The sequence below is a fragment of the Triturus cristatus genome, chromosome 4_2, assembly GCF_964204655.1.
Source record: "Triturus cristatus chromosome 4_2, aTriCri1.1, whole genome shotgun sequence".
NCBI lineage: Eukaryota > Metazoa > Chordata > Amphibia > Caudata > Salamandridae > Triturus > Triturus cristatus.
Window position 1 is genome coordinate 354,154,731 of NC_140586.1, and position 18,697 is coordinate 354,173,427.

Genomic DNA, 18,697 nt, shown 5'->3' on the forward strand with positions numbered 1-18,697 from the left:
TGCTTGATAGAGTATGGTTCGGACCTCGTCTGAGACCAAAGAGCAGCAGTTGCACAACTGAGTCCTAGATGGTATGGGAGTATCGGCCCAAGAGACACAAAATGTTCACTGACCTCAGTGCCAGGCTGGCGGAAGAGAACATCCTCTTCCCAGCCTTTTGGATTCCCTGTTTGATGGAGTGGGAGGGAATGCGTTAGTGTTAACTTTGGAGGTGGACTAAGAAGCTCTCCGGGGTGGGATGCCATGGTGAGGAAACTAGGGTCCCTTGGTGCAGGGCAATGGTGGTTGGAAATTGTCCTCTGCACAGGGGCCCCTGTCCAGGGCTTGGACCAGGCCCCAAATAGGACATTAGTAAGGGATTCCTTGAATGGGAGTAATGTTTCAGTGGGGGCAACTCTCGGCTAAAGGACCTCCATCAAGCCGTTCGTCTTGACTGCCAACGAGGGTAGCATAAGGTCTAGGATCTCAAGTGCCCTCCGCACCACCATTGAGAAAGAGGCACCCTCTTCCATTGCCACGGTAGGGGCAGAGATCAGGACAGTGTTTGGGGAGGTGTCCAGTCCAATGGCATCCTCCAGATCATTGTAGAAGTTGTTCTCAGGCTCCTGTAACTGGTATCCTTAAGGGTCTGCAAAGCCCTCTCATTCGTCTCCCAGTCCAAGCATATCATAGGAATAAGACACTGGCTCCGTCATGTGTAGGCTCGGGCGTAGAAGGCGGAGTTGCTCTACGCGGATCTCCACGGAGTTGCCCAAAATCTCTGTGGAGCTCCGCGTCTCCCACTGCCCCCACAATAAATATTTTTTAACTAAACTTTACATTTAAGTAAAGTAAATTAAAAGCGCACTTACCCTACCGCAGCGTCCCGGGCTGCCCTCCTCCTCGCCGTAATCCTGTACGTCATGGTTGGACTGCGCATGTGCAGTCCTACCATGGTGTATGCCTGACGTAGGTAATTCGGGCGAGGAGGAGAGCAGCCCGGGATGCCGCGGTAAGGTAAGTGTGCTTTTAGTTTACTTTAATTGTAAATTTTAGTTAAAAATTATTTATTGTGGGGGCGTGGGAGGCGGGAGGGTCCGGGGCTGCACTCCGCTGTGCTGCGGAGTCGAAAGTTTTGCAGGAACTTTGAGTTCTCCGCAGAACGTGGAGTATGCAAAATTCCGCAAACTCCGCCAGCGGAGCGGAGTTCAGTGCCCAGGGTTAGTCATGTGGCATCTGCCCCCCTTCGGTGACTGCGGCAGACTACACCCATCCGGCTCTGTGTCAGAGTCAGGGATGATGATGGGGATGGCACTGCAATGGGAAGGTTAAGGTGGCTGAACCGGCGCCACTCCAGATCCACCAATAGATCCAAAGGGCCCAACTGGACCCAACTGGCACTGCGGGACAAACCCGCCGGCAAAAACCAGTATGGGCCCTTCCCGATCCAGCAGGCATGAAGGCGCTCCAGCGGAGACATGCCTCCCAAAATGGGGTGCATGGCCTCATAAAACTCAAGTAACTAGGAGGGGGTCACTCCGGCTCCTGGAAACTCTGGGAGGCAATGAGATGACCCAGGCGGAGGCTCCACTGCAGAGCTAAGCCTCGAGCTGACCCTCACTCGTCTTGTCAGATGACTTCTACGCACATGGCAAAGTCGAAGATCTCTTCGACTTCTTGTTCTTCTTGCTTCTCTGGGACTTACCCAATTTCCCCAATGACCTTGATGATGAGCACTTGGAGTGGCTCCATGATCGATCCCGGGATCTTCCTATCGACCAAGATCGTGATCGTTGCGGCATTGCGCATCGAGTGGTGTGGAGCTTGAGGGACCTCTCCCTTAAGGCCTCGGCGTGCATGATGTGGCAATCAACGCAGGTTTTTGCATTATGGTCGTGCTCCAAACACCAGAGGCACACCAAATGTGGGTCTGTCACTGACATCTGTCAGAGCCCAGGTGTACTGCTCATGAAAAATTTCTAGATTCAGTCTGACGCCTGGGGATTATTACAAGTTAAGGAATCTGTGACTAGAAGTCTATCAGATAAATGATTTTTTAGGAAATATCTGAAATTAGTAGGTTGGATTTAGTTCAAATATCACAGGTCAATGACTTCCAGTGATGGTTGTGGCTGTAGACAATTAGAAGTTTTGGGCAAGGAATGTTTTGAATCATGGTATTTCTAATTATAGGGAGTTTCAACGTATGAGACCTCTTTGGACAACTGCGATGATGAGCAACTTGGATAGGTATGTAAACTCATTGGAGTGAATGGCCTTCTAATGGATATACCATATTTCCCATTTGATTCTTCTTGTAAACAGTAACCAGTGTAGGTTGTGAAGAACTGGCGTAACGTGGACACTTTTTTGTGGTGTCACTAGCAAGTCTAGCTGTAAAACGTAGTAAAGCCATGACCGAAGCCAGCAGGGCATGTGGCACTTCAGCTTTGATGGCAAGTTTGAGTATGGAGATGAAAAGATTGGACTGTACACAATATACCAGAATATGCACCATTTAAACACCTCTAACATAACAGACTATTGAGTTCACCCTGGTTCAGAATCTCCCTTTGGTTCCCCTGGGCCTCAGTTTAGCATCTGATGCCATTGTTGGTCATTTGGTAGGAGGCTTCTGCTCTGCAAGACACAAAAGACATTTTTAAATCGTGCTCCTTTTTTCCATGGCTGACACATTTTTACTGCTCTGTTTCCTGCATTGCCTTTGCTGATATTTAAAATACATATAAAAATGCTGACGAACACCTTGTGGAGACCAACTCCAACAGCATCTTACTGCTGCGAGTCCTGAACTTCGGCCAGGCGTATCCCATCTGACACTACACCATTGGCTTTTTATTATTTTTAGATAATAAAGCTACGGCGGCATTAGACTCTACATAGAGTTCTGGTTTCCGGACCATGGGCATTGGACCAGAATTAGGGCATAATAGCAAAAAAATAAAAAACACTGCTACTTTTCGTGCAACACGGCTTCGGTACTCCAAAAGGGGGGGTGGGGGGGTATTTTTTTAAATTAAATGGTGGAAGGAAGGGAGTGTATTTGGGAACTTCAGAAGAACAGTCACTGACAAAGCCAATAGGTCTGCCTCAACAATCTGATACAATGGTTGACTTATATATATATATATATATTCACTGAAAAAACCATAGGTTTCACACACGTTATAGTTAGGAATTAGCATTTAAAAAACCTTGCAAATTCACTTAAAAAACCATAGGTTTCACACATGTTATAGTTAGCTGGGCATTTCCCTCGTAAAAAACCAATGAGCCATGCTTTATGCCATGGTGGGTGGAAGCAACATGTGAATGGCAGTTCATCACACCAATGACCGATACCTGCTGACAACCTTTGTCCTTGGGTCAGCTGGTTCAGTCTGTTGATCTGAAGCAAACAAAAATTACAAATCTGTTCAGGTGTGGAACAATAGTTGGTCAACAGTAGCTCAAAAGAGGCACTCTGGGAGTTTATCTCTTTGAAGTGTTGCACAATCAACAAAAATCATAAATGTCATAAACTATGAACATCTACCAGGCTGCCATCCGACTGCATGCGTGAATGACGCAGTCCTAGTCCAGAACATCTCTGTACTGTGTTCACAGGCTAACACCAAATAAAACAACAATTTAAAATGACCAAAAAAGGCTTGAAATAATATGCATATCTAACAAGCAGCCCTTCGGCTGCATGCTGGAAAAAGTCCCCTCACGACGTTAAAGGACAGGACTCAGCATGGAATGGCCCATTCACCAAGGTCTCCAGTCTGTACACAGAAAAAGCATGCTTTCAGGGATCAGGAATCTGGACCCGCCCCTGTCAAGGCTGACACAGGAAGGCCCGAGACCCCTATTATTAGCCTGCAGGGCCTCTCAGAGTTTAACGCTTGCCTCGTTGCATTACCAGCTTTGTCGTCGACATTAGATGAAACCTTGGCAAGGCCGGCTCACCAGTCCTCCTTTCCGAGCTCAGTATATGGAGTATCATGGACGTGGATAATAATTTGTATTGCTTAGAAACGGCATCAGTGCGTTATGACACGCTGTATGAAACCAGAATATTAATATTATAATTTGAATGAGGTTATTTACGGCGTACGTTACGTTAACAGTTTTGGTTGCATTCTGTTTTTTCCTCACACTGCTTACTTATATTTTGCATAGAAAATAAATAGGCTCTTGGTGATTTCTAGAGCACTGGACTGGGGTTGTATAATGGAATAACGCAAGCGGTTACATTGCATGCCTTAACAACGCGGTCTTTAAACGACCGCGCCTTTACCACGCATGCATTTCATGGCGTGATTGGTAACAGGCATATGCGTGGTTAAGGTTACACCGGAGCCTCCTGCCCTGAGCCCTAAAACCTGTAACCCTGCCCTGAAAACGACCCGACCCCAGCCCTAAAAGCACACCAGTCACCTGCCCTGAGCCTCAAACCGGGCCCCGGCCCAAAAAACTAGCCCGACCCCAGCCCTCTGCCCTATAACCGGCCCCCAGCCTTAAGAAATACCCTGACCCAAACCCTAGAAACACTGCAGCCCTCTGCCCTGCACTCTAAAACGCAGCCCCCAACCCTGAAAACTACCCTGAACCCAGCCCTAAAAACAGAAAACTACTCACCAAGCTGTGTTCCAATCTTTCCCGTTCCTCCCAACATTGTCTGAGCGGGAAGTCCTTCCCCAACACCTCCCACCCCGCCCATTCCTTTACCACCTTTACACCAGAAATCGTTGTAAAGGCATGTGTGGTAAAGGAATATGCATGGTAAAGGCATATGCGTGGTAAATACAAGCGTGGCAACGCTTGCGTTGTAATGGCAGCCGTGTTTCCAACCGCATTGTTAGTGCCATTTCCCCTGGATGGTTGTATAACGGAACAATGTATGCGATTACATCGCATGCCTCAACAACGTGATCTTTACCACGACAGCATCTTTACCTTGCATGCCTTTACAACAAATTTCATTGTAATGGTTTGATTGGTAAAGGCATATGTGTGGGAAAGGTTATACCACAGCCCCACCACCCTGAGCCATAGAACCAATCCCCTGCCCTGAAAACCAGCCTGACCCCAGCCCTAAAAACAGAAAACTACTCACCAAGCCGAGGCCCAATCCTTCCCGTTCCTCCCAATCTTGTCCGGGCAGGAAGTCATTCCCCAACACCTCCCACCCCCGCCCATTCATCTTTCATCTAGTGTGCTGACTGCCTTTACCACGCATATGCCTTTACCGCCTTTACAACTGAAATCGTTGTAAATGCATGCCTGATAATGTGTGGTTCCAACCGCATTGTTAATGCTGTGTCCCCAGGATGGTTGTATGATGCAACAAATCATGTGATTACATTGCATGCCTTAACAATGCGGTCTCGCTGTCTTTACCACAACGGCGCCTTTAGCATGCATGCCATTCCCATGCCTGCCTAAGGGGATGTGCGTGGCAAAGGTTACACCCCAGCCCCCTGCCCTGAGCTCTAAAACCCAGCACCTGCCCCGAAAACAATCCTAATCCCAGCCCCAAAAACACCCCAGCCTTCCATAACAGCTATAGGCTTCATTGCATCAGTAGTTATGATAAACACATTGTGCTTGACATACTGAAAGTAAAAAGCACATGTTAAAGTAGCGGATATTTAAGAGTGAATTGTTATTCCTCTTTATCAAAGACGACAGTTAGGTATTTTCTTATAAGAAATGTCAGATTACATTTGTTGAGGATGATTTTGCAGTTGGTTACTGCCTCGGGCAAACCTTACGGGTGGAATATTTGCACTGTTATAATTCTTAAAGGCATCTCTTCTACCAGATGTCTACCAGGATCTTGCAATACAAAAAAAACCATTAAATAATACATACTTCCATATATATATATAAATACATATCCATGTACATCATAGAGGGCCTTTGGGTCCAATCTGTTCTGCCATTTTTAGGTCTCGGCTAGCGAAGGCTGCGCTTGCGCAGTCTCGCTCGCGAGATTTAATGACTTTGAGTGACTTTGAGAAGAGGGGCTTGCACCCGCCCCTCTTCTCTCCTGTTCTCCATTGGCTGGCCTCTTAAATGCAGGCCAGCCACTGGAGAAGAGGTCCAGTCACTCCGTTGAAGCCCCGTCCTTTTCGGATCGGGGGGCGTGGTTTTACCGAGAAGTCTCAATCGTGCCGGCCGTCCCCTTTTTCACCCCTTTTGCAGCTGATGGGCGTGTTTTTTTTTTTTTGGTTTTCCCTGTTTGGAAGGTCATTTTGTGTTGGTTGCTGTGAGGCGAAGCATTCCTGGAGCTGTGTGGTAAGCGATCTTTTTTTGGGTGGGTTGGTTGGTAAAGGCATCCTTTATGTTTGGGAACTAACTGTTTGACCTTTGTTTTGTTACAGGTTTCCAGCAGTGTGGGTCGTTCCGGTGCAGCGGCTGCAGGGAGCGCTTTCCTCGGTAAGTATGGTGGTGTTTGCGGGCCTTCGATAATGTATATTGTAGCTTTTGTTAGTAACTGTGTATTTTTTAAGTTTCCTTACAGGTCTTCAGTAGTGTGGGTCGTTCCGGTGCAGCGGCTGCAGGGAGCGCTTTCGTCGGTAAGTATGGCGGGGTTTGCGGGCCTTCGATAATGTATATTGTAGCTTTTGTTAGTAACTGTGTATTTTTTATGTTTCCTTACAGGTCTTCAGCAGTGTGGGTCGTTCCGGTGCAGCGGCTGCAGGGAGCGCTTTCCTCGGTAAGTATGGTGGTGTTTGCGTATGTGTTGTAAGTAACTTTTTTTTTTTTGTTTCCTTACAGGTCTTCAGTAGTGTGGGTCGTTCCGGTGCAGCGGCTGCAGGGAGCGCTTTAGTCGGTAAGTATGGCGGGGTTTGCGGGGCTTCGATAATGTATATTGTAGCTTTTGTTAGTAACTGTGTATTTTTTATGTTTCCTTACAGGTCTTCAGCAGTGTGGGTCGTTCCGGTGCAGCGGCTGCAGGGAGCGCTTTCCTCGGTAAGTATGGTGGTGTTTGCGGGGCTTCGGTAATGTATATTGTATGTGAGGAAGTAACTTTTTTTTTTTTATGTTTCCTTACAGGTCTTCAGCAGTGTGGGTCGTTCCGGTGCAGCGGCTGCAGGGAGCGCTTTCCTCGGTAAGTATGGTCGGGTTTGCGGGGCTTCGGTAATGTATATTGTATGTGAGGAAGTAACTGTTTTTTTTTTTTATGTTTCCTTACAGGTCTTCAGCAGTGTGGGTCGTTTCGGTGCAGCGGCTGCAGGGAGCGCTTTCCTCGGTAAGTATGGTGGGGTTTGCGGGGCTTCGTTAATGTATATTGTATGTGAGGAAGTAACTGTGTTTTTTTTTATGTTTCCTTACAGGTCTTCAGCAGTGTGGGGCGTACCGGTGCAGTGGCTGCAGGGAGCGCTTTCCTCGGTAAGTATGGTGGGGTTTGCGGGGCTTCGTTAATGTAAATTGTATGTGAGGAAGTAACTGTGTTTTTTTTTATGTTTCCTTACAGGTTTTCAGCAGTGTGGGGCGTACCGGTGCAGCGGCTGCAGGGAGCGCTTTAAGTGGTAAGTATAGTGGGGGTTGCGGGAGTTAGCTAAGGCATATTGTATGTATTTTAAGTAATAATTTTTTTATGTGTGTATTTACAGGGCTTCAGCGGTGTGGGTCGTGGCGTTGCAGTGGTGTATCGTGGGCGATTAGGTAAGAGTACGCCATTTTTTATTTATTTATTTTATTTCTAAATTTTTGAGGGGTACTGTTAGACGTTTTAAGTTTAGTTAGCTTTGTTTGTTATGGATTTGTTGTATAGCAATAGGCTTTTTTGTCGTCGGAAGTGTTGTGTATTTTTACTGGGGTTGTGCCAGGGTTTGTTGTGAATCTGCGGATGTTGAATTTTTCTTGTTTTCACGATGCAACGCTCGGCGGAAGACAGCTAGAAACAGGTAAGTGAATTTGTATTTTACGTTTAAAGTTGGACTTTGAGAATTAGTGGGAGGTAAATGTGTGGGTCGTTCCGGTGCAGCGGCTGCAGGGAGCGCTTTCCTCGGTAAGTATGGTGGGGTTAGCGGGACTTAGGTGATGTATATTGTATGTGTGGTAAGTAACTTTTTTTTTTTCTGTTTTCTTACAGGTCTTCAGCAGTGTGTGTTGTACCGGTGCAGCGGCTGCAGGGAGCGCTTTAGTTGGTAAGTATGGTGGGGGTTGCGGGACTTAGGTAAGGCATATTATAGTTTTTGAAGTAATTCTGTTTTGTTTTCTGTTTATTTACAGGGCTTCAGCGGTGTGGGTCGTGGCGTCGCAGCGGTGTATCTTCGGCGATTAGGTAAGAGTACGCCATTTTTTTTCATTTCATTTCTCGATTTTTTGGGGGTACTGTTAGACGTTTTAACTTTAGGTAGTTTTGTTTGTTATGGATTTGTTGTCTAGCAAGAGGGTTTTTGGGCGTAGGAAGTGTTGTGTATTTTGACTGGGGTTGGCCCAGGGTTTGTTGTGAATCTGCGGATGTTGAATTTTCATGGTTTTCACGATGCAACGGTCGGCGGAAGACAGCTAGAAACAGGTAAGTGCATTTGTATTTTACGTTTAAAGTTGGACTTTGAGAGTTAGTGGGAGGTACATAGATTATGTTATGTTTGATATCTAATTCTTTGTTATGTGTCTGTTTTTGTAGGGTCGTGCCGGTGCTGCGGCGTAACTTCAACGAATAGGTAAAAGTATGCCATTTTACATCACTTCATTAACTTATTGGTGTAGTGTTAGACACTTTATCTTTTTGTTGTTTTCTTTGTTATGGATTTCGTAGTATAGCAATAGGGTTTTTGGCGTCGCAAGTGTGGGGTCGTTTTCGTGGGGTTGGGCCAGGGTTTGTTGTGAATCTGCGGATGTTTACTGTTCATTGTTTTCCCGATGCTACGGTAGGCGGAACACAGCTAGAAACAGGTAAGTGCATTTTTTATTATACGTTTAAAGCTAGACTTGGTGAGTTGTTGGTAGGTAAATTTTATGTCTATGCGTAATATTTCATTCTTTGTTATGTGTCCAGTTTTGAAAGGTCGGTCCGGTGCAGCGGTGTCACTTCGGCTATTAGGTAAGAGTACACCATTTTTCAGCATTTAATGCAATTATTTTTGATTGTACTGTTAGACTTTTTATTTTTAGGTTGCTTGGGTTGTTATGGGGTTTGTAGTAGAACAAAAGGCTTTTGGGTGCTCAAAAGTGTGTGTTTTGAGTGGGGTTGGGGCAGGCTTTGTTGCGAATCTGCAGATGTTGACTGTTCATTGTTTTCACTGCGCGACGGCCGGTGGAAGGAAGCGACAAACAGGTAAGTGTATATAGTTTATACGTTAAAAGTTGCACTTGGAGAGTAATTCGGAGGGGAATACAATATGTTTGTGAATTTTTTAAAGTGTTTGCTATGTCTCTGTTTTAGGAGGTTCGTACCGGTGCAGCGGGGAGCGCTTTAGTCGGTAAGTATGGTGGGGGTTGCGGGAGTTAGGTAAGGCATATTGTATGTTTTTGAAGTAATTCTGTTTTGTTTTCTGTTTATTTACAGGGCTTCAGCGGTGTGGGTCGTGGCGTCGCAGCGGTGTATCTTCGGCGATTAGGTAAGAGTACGCCATTTTTTTCCATTGCATTTCTCGCTTTTTGGGGGGTACTGTTAGACGTTTTAACTTTAGGTACTTTTGTTTGTTATGGATTTGTTGTATAGCAATAGTCTTTTTTTGTCGTCGGGAGAGTTGTGTATTTTGACTGGGGTTGGCCCAGGGTTTGTTGTGAATCTGCGGATGTTGACTGTTCATTGTTTTCCCGATGCTACGGTAGGGGGAAGACAGCTAGAAACAGGTAAGAGAAAGTTTTAATATACGTTTAGAGATAGCCTTTGAGAGTTAGTGGGAGGTAAATAGGAAATGTTATGATTTATATCTCAATCTTTGTTATGTGTCTGTTTCTGTAGGGTCGTTCCGGTGCAGCGGCGTAACTTCAACGAATAGGTAAAAGTATGCCATTTTACATGACTTCATTAACTTATTGGTGTAGTGTTAGACACTTTATCTTTTTGTTGTTTACTTTGTTATGGATTTCGTAGTATAGCAATAGGATTTTTGGCGTCGCAAGTGTGGGGTCGTTTTCGTGGGGTTGGGCTAGGGTTTGTTGTGAATCTGCGGATGTTTACTGTTCATTGTTTTCCTGATGCTACGGTAGGCGGAAGACAGCTAGAAACAGGTAAGTGCTTTTTTTCTTATACGTTTAAAGTTAGACTTTGTGAGTTGTTGGTAGGTAAATTTTATATGTCTATGCGTAATATTTCATTCTTTGTTATGTGTCCAGTTTTGAAAGATCCGTTCGGTGCAGCGGCGTCACTTCGGCTATTAGGTAAGAGTACACCATTTTTCAGCATTTAATTCAATTATTTTTGATTGTACTGTTAGACTTTTTATTTTTAGGTTTTTTTGGTTGTTATGGGGTTTGTAGTACAACAAAAGGCTTTTGGGTGCTCGAAAGTGTGTGTTTTGAGTGGGGTTGGGGCAGGCTTTGTTGCGAATCTGCAGATGTTGACTGTTCATTGTTTTCACGGCGCGACGGCCGGTGGAAGGAAGCGACAAACAGGTAAGTGTATATATTTTATACGTTACAAGTTGCAGTTGGAGAGTAATTATGAGGCAAATAAAATATGTTTGTGATTTTTTTAAAGTGTTTGTTATGTCTCTGCTTTAGGAGGTTCGTACCGGTGCAGCGGCTGCAGGGAGCGCTTTAGTCTGTAAGTATGGTGGGGGTTGCGGGAGTTAGGTAAGGCATATTGTATGTTTTTGAAGTAATTCTGTTTTGTTTTCTGTTTATTTACAGGGCTTCAGCGGTGTGGGTCGTGGCGTCGCAGCGGTGTATCTTCGGCGATTAGGTAAGAGTACGCCATTTTTTTTTCATTTCATTTCTCGATTTTTGGGGGGTACTGTTAGACGTTTTAACTTTAGGTAGTTTTGTTTGTTATGGATTTGTTGTATAGCAAGAGGTTTTTGGGGCGTAGGAAGTGTTGTGTATTTTGACTGGGGTTGGCCCAGGGTTTGTTGTGAATCTGCGGATGTTGAATTTTCATTGTTTTCACGATGCAACGGTCGGCGGAAGACAGCTAGAAACAGGTTAGTGCATTTGTATTTTACGTTTAAAGTTGCACTTTGAGAGTTAGTGGGAGGTACATAGATTATGTTATGTCTCATATCTAATTCTTGGTTATGTGTCTGTTTTGGTAGGGTCTTCCCGGTGCAGCGGCGTAACTTCGGCTATTAGGTAAGGGAACGCAATTTTACATCATTTTATTTAAATAGTTTTTGGGGTACTGTTAGATTATTTGTCTTTATGTCGTTTTCTTTGTTATGGATTTAGTAGTATAGCAATAGGGGTTTTTGGCGTCGCAAGTGTGGGCTCTTTTTCGTGGGGTTGGGCCAGGGTTTGTTCTGAATCTGCGGATGTTGACTGTTCATTGTTTTCACGATGCAACGGTAGGCGAACAGAGCTACAAACAGGTAAGTGATTTTTTAATATACGTTTAGAGATATACTTTGAGAGTTAGTGGGAGGTAAATATAATATGGTATGATTTATATCTCATTCTTTGTTATGTGTCTGTTTTTGTAGTCTGTTTATTTTATAGTAATACTGGTGTTTTATGACGACAGTACTGTCATGTGTATTGTGTGTTATAAAATATGTGAGTACGTCAGGGTGGGGCACGTTTTTGTGCTGAATCTGCTGTTTTGGGAGTGTGTCATCCTTTTTTAGATCGGACGGTAGGCGTGACGCAGCTACAGACAGGTAAGCGCGAAACTTTTATACCTATTATGTTTGATTTGAAAGTATTTTTACTGTGATTATAATGTTTGCGTTATTGGATGTATTTGTAATACAAGGTTATCTTATTTATTGCTGGGTGTTACACTGTTTAGTTGCTTGTGGTACAGGTTTTGTAACGGAAGTACTGTCACGTGTATTGTGTGTTATTCAATATGTGAGTACGTGAGGGTGGGGCACGTTTTTGTGATGAATCTGCTGCTTTGGGAGTGTCTGATCCTTTTGTAGATCGGACGGTAGGCGTGACGCAGCTACAGACAGGTAAGTGCGAATCTTTTATACCTGTTATGTTTTATTTGAAAGTATTTTAAATGTAATTATAATGTTTGCGGTATTGGTGATGTATTCGTAATACAAGGTTATCTTATTTAGTGCTGGGTGTTAGACTGCAAAGTTGATTGTGAAACAGGTTTTGTAACGGAAGTACTGTCACGTGTATTGTGTTTGATTCAATATGTGAGTACGTCAGGGTGGGGCACGTTTTTGTGATGAATCTGCTGTTTTGGGAGTGTCTCATCCTTTTGTAGATCGGACGGTAGGCGTGACGCAGCTACAGACAGGTAAGTGCGAATCTTTTATGCCTGTTATGTTCTTTTGGAAATTACTTTTACTGTGATTAGAATGTTTGTGAGTTATTGCTGATGTATTTTTATTCTAAGTTTATTCGTATTTCTTGCTGAATGTTAGAACGTTTATTTGATTGGGAGACAGGTTTTGTGACGAAAGTACTGTCACGTGTATTGTGTTTGATTCAATATGTGAGTACGTCAGGGTGGGGCACGATTTTGTGATGAATCTGCTGTTTTGGGAGTGTCTCATCCTTTTTTAGATCGGACGGTAGGCGTGACGCAGCTACAGACAGGTAAGTGCGAATCTTTTATATTTGGTATGTTTTATTTCAAAGTATTTTGAATGTGATAATAATGTTTGAGTTCTTGATGATGTATTTGCAATACAAGGTTATCTTATTTCTTGCTCGGTGTTACACTGTTTAGTTGCTTGTGATACAGGTTTTGTAACGGAAGTACTGTCACGTGTATTGTGTGTTATTCAATATGTGAGTACGTCAGGGTGGGGCACGTTTTTGTGATGAATCTGCTGTTTTGGGAGTGTCTCATCCTTTTTTAGATCGGACGGTAGGAGTGACGCAGCTACAGACAGGTAAGTGCGAATCTTTTATACCTATTATGTTTGATTTGAAAGTATTTTTAATGTGGTTATAATGTTTGCGTTATTGGTGATGTATTTGTAATACAAGGTTATCTTATTTATTGCTGGGTGTTAGACTGTAAAGTTGATTGTGAAACAGGTTTTGTGACGGAAGTACTGTCACGTGTATTGTGTTTGATTCAATATGTGAGTACGTCAGGGTGGGGCACGTTTTTGTGACGAATCTGCTGTTTTGGGAGTGTCATCCTTTTTCCGATCGGACGGTAGGCGTGACGCAGCTACAGACAGGTAAGTGCGAATCTTTTATACCTGTTATGTTCGATTTTGAATTATTTATAATGTGATTATAGTGTTTGTGTGATTGATTAGGTATTTTGGTTCAAAGCTTAGTCGTATTTATTGCTGGGTGTTAGACTGTTTATTTAATTGTCATACAGGTTTAGTGACGAAAGTACTGTCACGTGTATTATGTGTTAGTCAATATGTGAGTACGTCAGGGTGGGGCACGTTTTTGTGATGAATCTGCTGTTTTGGGAGTGTCTCATCCTTTTGTAGATCGGACGGTAGGCGTGACGCAGCTACAGACAGGTAAGTGCGAATCTTTTATGCCTGTTATGTTCTTTTTGGAAATTACTTTTACTGTGATTAGAATGTTTGTGAGTTATTGCTGATGTATTTTTATTCTAAGTTTATTCGTATTTCTTGCTGAATGTTAGAACGTTTATTTGAGTGTGAGACAGGTTTTGTGACGAAAGTACTGTCACGTGTATTGTGTTTGATTCAATATGTGAGTACGTCAGGGTGGGGCACGATTTTGTGATGAATCTGCTGCTTTGGGAGTGTCTTATCCTTTTTTAGATCGGACGGTAGGCGTGACGCAGCTACAGACAGGTAAGTGCGAATCTTTTATATTTGTTATGTTTAATTTGCAAGAATTTTTAATGGGATTATAATGTTTGAGTTATTGATGATGTATTTGTAATGAAAGGTTACCTTATTTAATGCTCGGTGTTACACTGTTTAGTTGCTTGTGATACAGGTTTTGTAACGGAAGTACTGTCACGTGTATTGTGTGTTATTCAATATGTGAGTACGTGAGGGTGGGGCACGTTTTTGTGATTAATCTGCTGTTTTGGGAGTGTGTCATCTTTTTCAAGATCGGACGGTAGGAGTGACGCAGCTTCAGACAGGTAAGTGCGAATCTTTTATACCTGTTATGTTCTCTTGGGGATTAATTATTGCTGGATGTTAGAACGTTTATTTGATTGTGATACAGGTTTTGTGACGAAAGTACTGTCACGTGTATTGTGTTTCATTCAATATGTGATTACGTCAGGGTGGGGCACGTTTTTGTGATGAATCTGCTGTATTGGGAGTGTCATCCTTTTTCTGATCGGACGGTAGGAGTGACGCAGCTACAGACAGGTAAGTGCGAATCTTTTATTCCTTTTTAGGTTCTTTCTAAAATTACTTTGACGATAATTAGAATGTTGGAGAGTTATCGATGCTGTAATTTTTGGGGATGTGTTCACTTTTTTAAGGTTGTATGTTAGGCGGTTTATTTCTTTGGAATACAGGATTTTTAACGGAAGTACAGTCACGTGTATTGTGTGCAATTCAATATTTGCGTACGGTGAGGGTGGGGCACGTTTTTGGGTAGGATCTGATGTGGTGGGAGTGGCACTCTTTTCTAGATCTCACGGTAGGCGGACGCAGCTACAGACAGCTAAATTGAATTATTTGAAACGTAATATGTTCAATGTAAAATTGCGTTTACTTTGATTGTAATGCTTGGTAGTTATCATAAGGGCACGTTTTTTAACAGAATCTACTATTGAGTGACAGTCTTTTGCAGATCGCATGGTAGGTGCTACGCAGTTATAAACGGGTCACTTGAAGTTTGTTCACCAATTGTAGGCATTACCTCAGGTTGTTATTGGAATAAATTACTTTCTGTTTGTTTTCCAGGTATGCCTCTCTCTGGCCCGTTCCCGGGAACCAACGTGCTTGCACTGCTTTCCATGGGTATGTATAATGCGTTTGCCGCCTCTGTAGTAAAGCATCTTGTCTGTCCCTTATCTAACGCTTGTATTTTTACTTTTTTTTTCACAGGGATTCACCGGGCCGATCCGTCCTTGGGAAGCGTCATGCAAAGATTACTTCAGCCGGTATGTATGCTGGTGTTTGCGGATCTTTCATAAGACATCTTGTCTGATTCGTATTTCACTTAGACATTTTTTGGGGGGGTTTTACAGGGACTTCCGCGGGCCTGACTATCCCGGGCAGCATCGTGCTTTAGGACCTTTACTCTGTAGGTATTAATCTTTTGGCGGGTCTAAGGTAAGGCATCTAAAGGTAAGTCTGTTTACTTATTTTCGTATTTTGCCTGTATTTAGAATGTTTTGTGTTCGTAAAGGAGGTTTAAGCTTTACAGCACATTTGCGGTGAATTCTCTTTGATAAAAACTTTGAACGCGGTCAGACAGGTTGGAGCCGCGTTTCCTTTTGCTGGATCGCTATCTGTCTCATGCATGCTTTCACATTCAATTCACCAGGAATTCACACCTCCTCGCTAACGATAGCACACACTCTCAGGCAGACATTCCTTTCATCCAAGGAAGACCACCACCCAAACATTAGCATACGGCTAGACAACAAGAAGATTTCACACGCGTGCTGTTCGTAAACAAGTGTTACTTCTCTATTGTTATTCATTTAAAGTAACTCCCCTTTCCTCCGGTTTGACTGTACTTAAACTCGAAGAGCAGCCATTCGAAAACATTGCTTGGTTCCAGGTCATCCAGTACGAGCTAAACTATCTCTATTCCGAAAAGGTAAGCCACTTTATTTGTATTGCCGTTTTGTAAATATACGCATTGAACGTTTTGTATCGTGTTTTGCTAATGTAAAGTGCTGGTGTTTTACTATGTTAACCTTAGCCAACATGTTGGGCGCTTTTATTGTTAGCAAAGTCCGCTCAGTATCTTGATGCCTTTAAATTTTCAAAACCGCGCTTTTATTTACTATCGGCAACGGGAAAATTGACTAACTTATATTGGGCAGCATTTAGAAGGGGCACGCACCCCATATAACCTTAATGTTTATGCTTTTTCCGGGATTATTATATACATTACGGGGCCGCTTCGCCATCGTTTGGTATCTTGCTCCCTTTAATTGTCAATGCCGCGATTACTTGCATTTTAAAAAGAAAAACACTTGCTAATAAATATTTGACGGGATTTGTGAGGACCACGCACACACACCACATTACCTTGCATGCTTTTTGTGTTCGCCGCTATTAATAAATACATTACGGTACCAATTTGCTTGCGTTTCCCGTGTATTGCATACTTAGTGAAGCGCTCTCTGCATAATACACTTTCCCATGCTTTACATTTCAGACTTGCTATTGTTGTCAGGGATCGTACATTTATTAGTTAAAATACAACTTAAAATGCCTTTTGCTTTCGAATCGATGGTTACATTTTTGAGATCATTTATATTAAATACGCTTCATTTCTCTTTTCCTCGACCTGAACTGGAACAGCAGCCTTTCTAGACATTACGTGGTTCATCCGGTACAAAGTATACTATCTCTATTGCAAAAAGGTAAGCAAATTCAATTGTATTGCCCTTTTTAAAATAAACTCAACGAACGTTTTCTATCGTGGATTGCTAATGACAAGTACAGTAAATTTCCAATGTTGACCTTTGCAAACATGTTATGTGCTTTATTTATTAGCAAAGTTCACTGAGTGTCTTTATGGCTTTAAATTTTCAAAGCCGCACTTTTATTTAAAAGCTGCAACGAAAAGATTTACTAGCATATGTTAGGCAGAATTTACAAGGGACACGCACACACACCACATTACATTAATGTTTTACCTTTCGCCGCGATTTATATATACATTACGGTACCGGCTCGCCATCGTTTGGTATCTTGCTGACTTTAAGTTTCGAAGCCGCGATTACAATCGTTGAAAAGAAATCACTTGCTAGGAAAGATTTAACACGATTTATAAGGAGCACGCACGCACACCACGTTATTTGGCAGTTTTTGGGTGTTTGCCACTCTTACTATACACATTACGGTACGCGTGTATTGCATACTTTGTGAGGCGCACACTGCATTACAAACGTTTCCCTGGATTGCATTGCACACCTGCTCTGTTGTCCGAAATCGTACAATTATTACTTAAAATACAACTTACAATGCATTTGCCTTTCGAATAGATGGCTAGATTTCAGAAAACATTTGAACTAACTCCCTTTTATTTCTCTTTTCCTTGACCTAAACTGGGAGAGCAGACATTCAAGACATTTCGTGGGTCATCCAGTACGACCAAAACGATCTCTATTGCTAAAAGGTAAGCAGCTTCTATTGTATTTCCGTTTACACAATGAACTCACTGAACGATTTCTGTCGTGTTTGGATAATGACAAGTGCAGTGGTTTTGCGATCTCAACCTTTGGCAACATGTTAGGCGCTTTGTAGTTACCACAGTGCGCTTCGTACTGAATGCATTTAAACTTCCGACCCGCGCTTTTTTGTCAAGTTTGCAATAAAATATTTGGTGAGCGTAGATTGGGCAGAATTTAGAAGGGACACACATAGACAGCACATAACCTGGATGCTTTTGGCTTTCGCCAGTATTTCGGTATACATTACGGTACCGCTTCGCCATCGTTGGGTATCCTGCTTATTTTGATTTGTAAGCGTAACGTTTAGATGCCATCATTTTGTTTTTAGCTTAAAACCGAACAGCTTTCGAAACATATTAGGCCAACTTTAACGAATGCACATGCAGTACATTGACTTGCTCTTTTTGCTTGCATCACTAATGCTAGCCTTATTACGGTAACGTTTTGATTTAGTTTGCCACTTATTTCATCCTCACTGAAACACTCTATGCATAAGATACTTTAACATCGATTGCATTGCAAATTTGCGACTGTTGCCAGTCATCTGCAATTATATGCTAGTATACAATTTTCGCACCCGAGGAATATTAATGCGCTTGATACTTTTTACATGTCTTACGACTGTTTTACTTTTGTTGGCAAAATGTGTTTTGTGATGCGAAACATTTATGTGAAATGTTTTCATATGCATGCCTCCCTTTGGAACTGACTTTTGGCCTATGATTGCAGTTATGGTGCGCGCATTCTATAGATTTGGGTTTATTTCTATTCGTTTGGCTTGACATTTGAATACATTTACCATGTTCCGGTTGGGATTCTTTGCATATGCTTTTAAAGTACATTGTTTACGTATAGGTACCGTCTAAAACGCGTCTTTACCTTACTTAAATCTCTAACGCTTCTATGCTAATGTAACCAACTGAAACAAGTGTGTGATGAGGGGGGCGAAAAGGGGGGGAGGGGGGTTAACCTTATACTAGCAGTGACATTTTGTCATGTGCACTAATGCTAGCCTTATTACGGTAACGTTTGGCTTTAGTTTGCCACTTATTTCATCCTCACATGCCATCATTTTGTTTTTAGCTTAAAACCGAACAGCTTTCGAAACATATTAGGCCAACTTTAACGAATGCACATGCAGTACATTGACTTGCTCTTTTTGCTTGCATCACTAATGCTAGCCTTATTACGGTAACGTTTTGATTTAGTTTGCCACTTATTTCATCCTCACTGAAACACTCTATGCATAAGATACTTTAACATCGATTGCATTGCAAATTTGCGACTGTTGCAAGTCATCTGCAA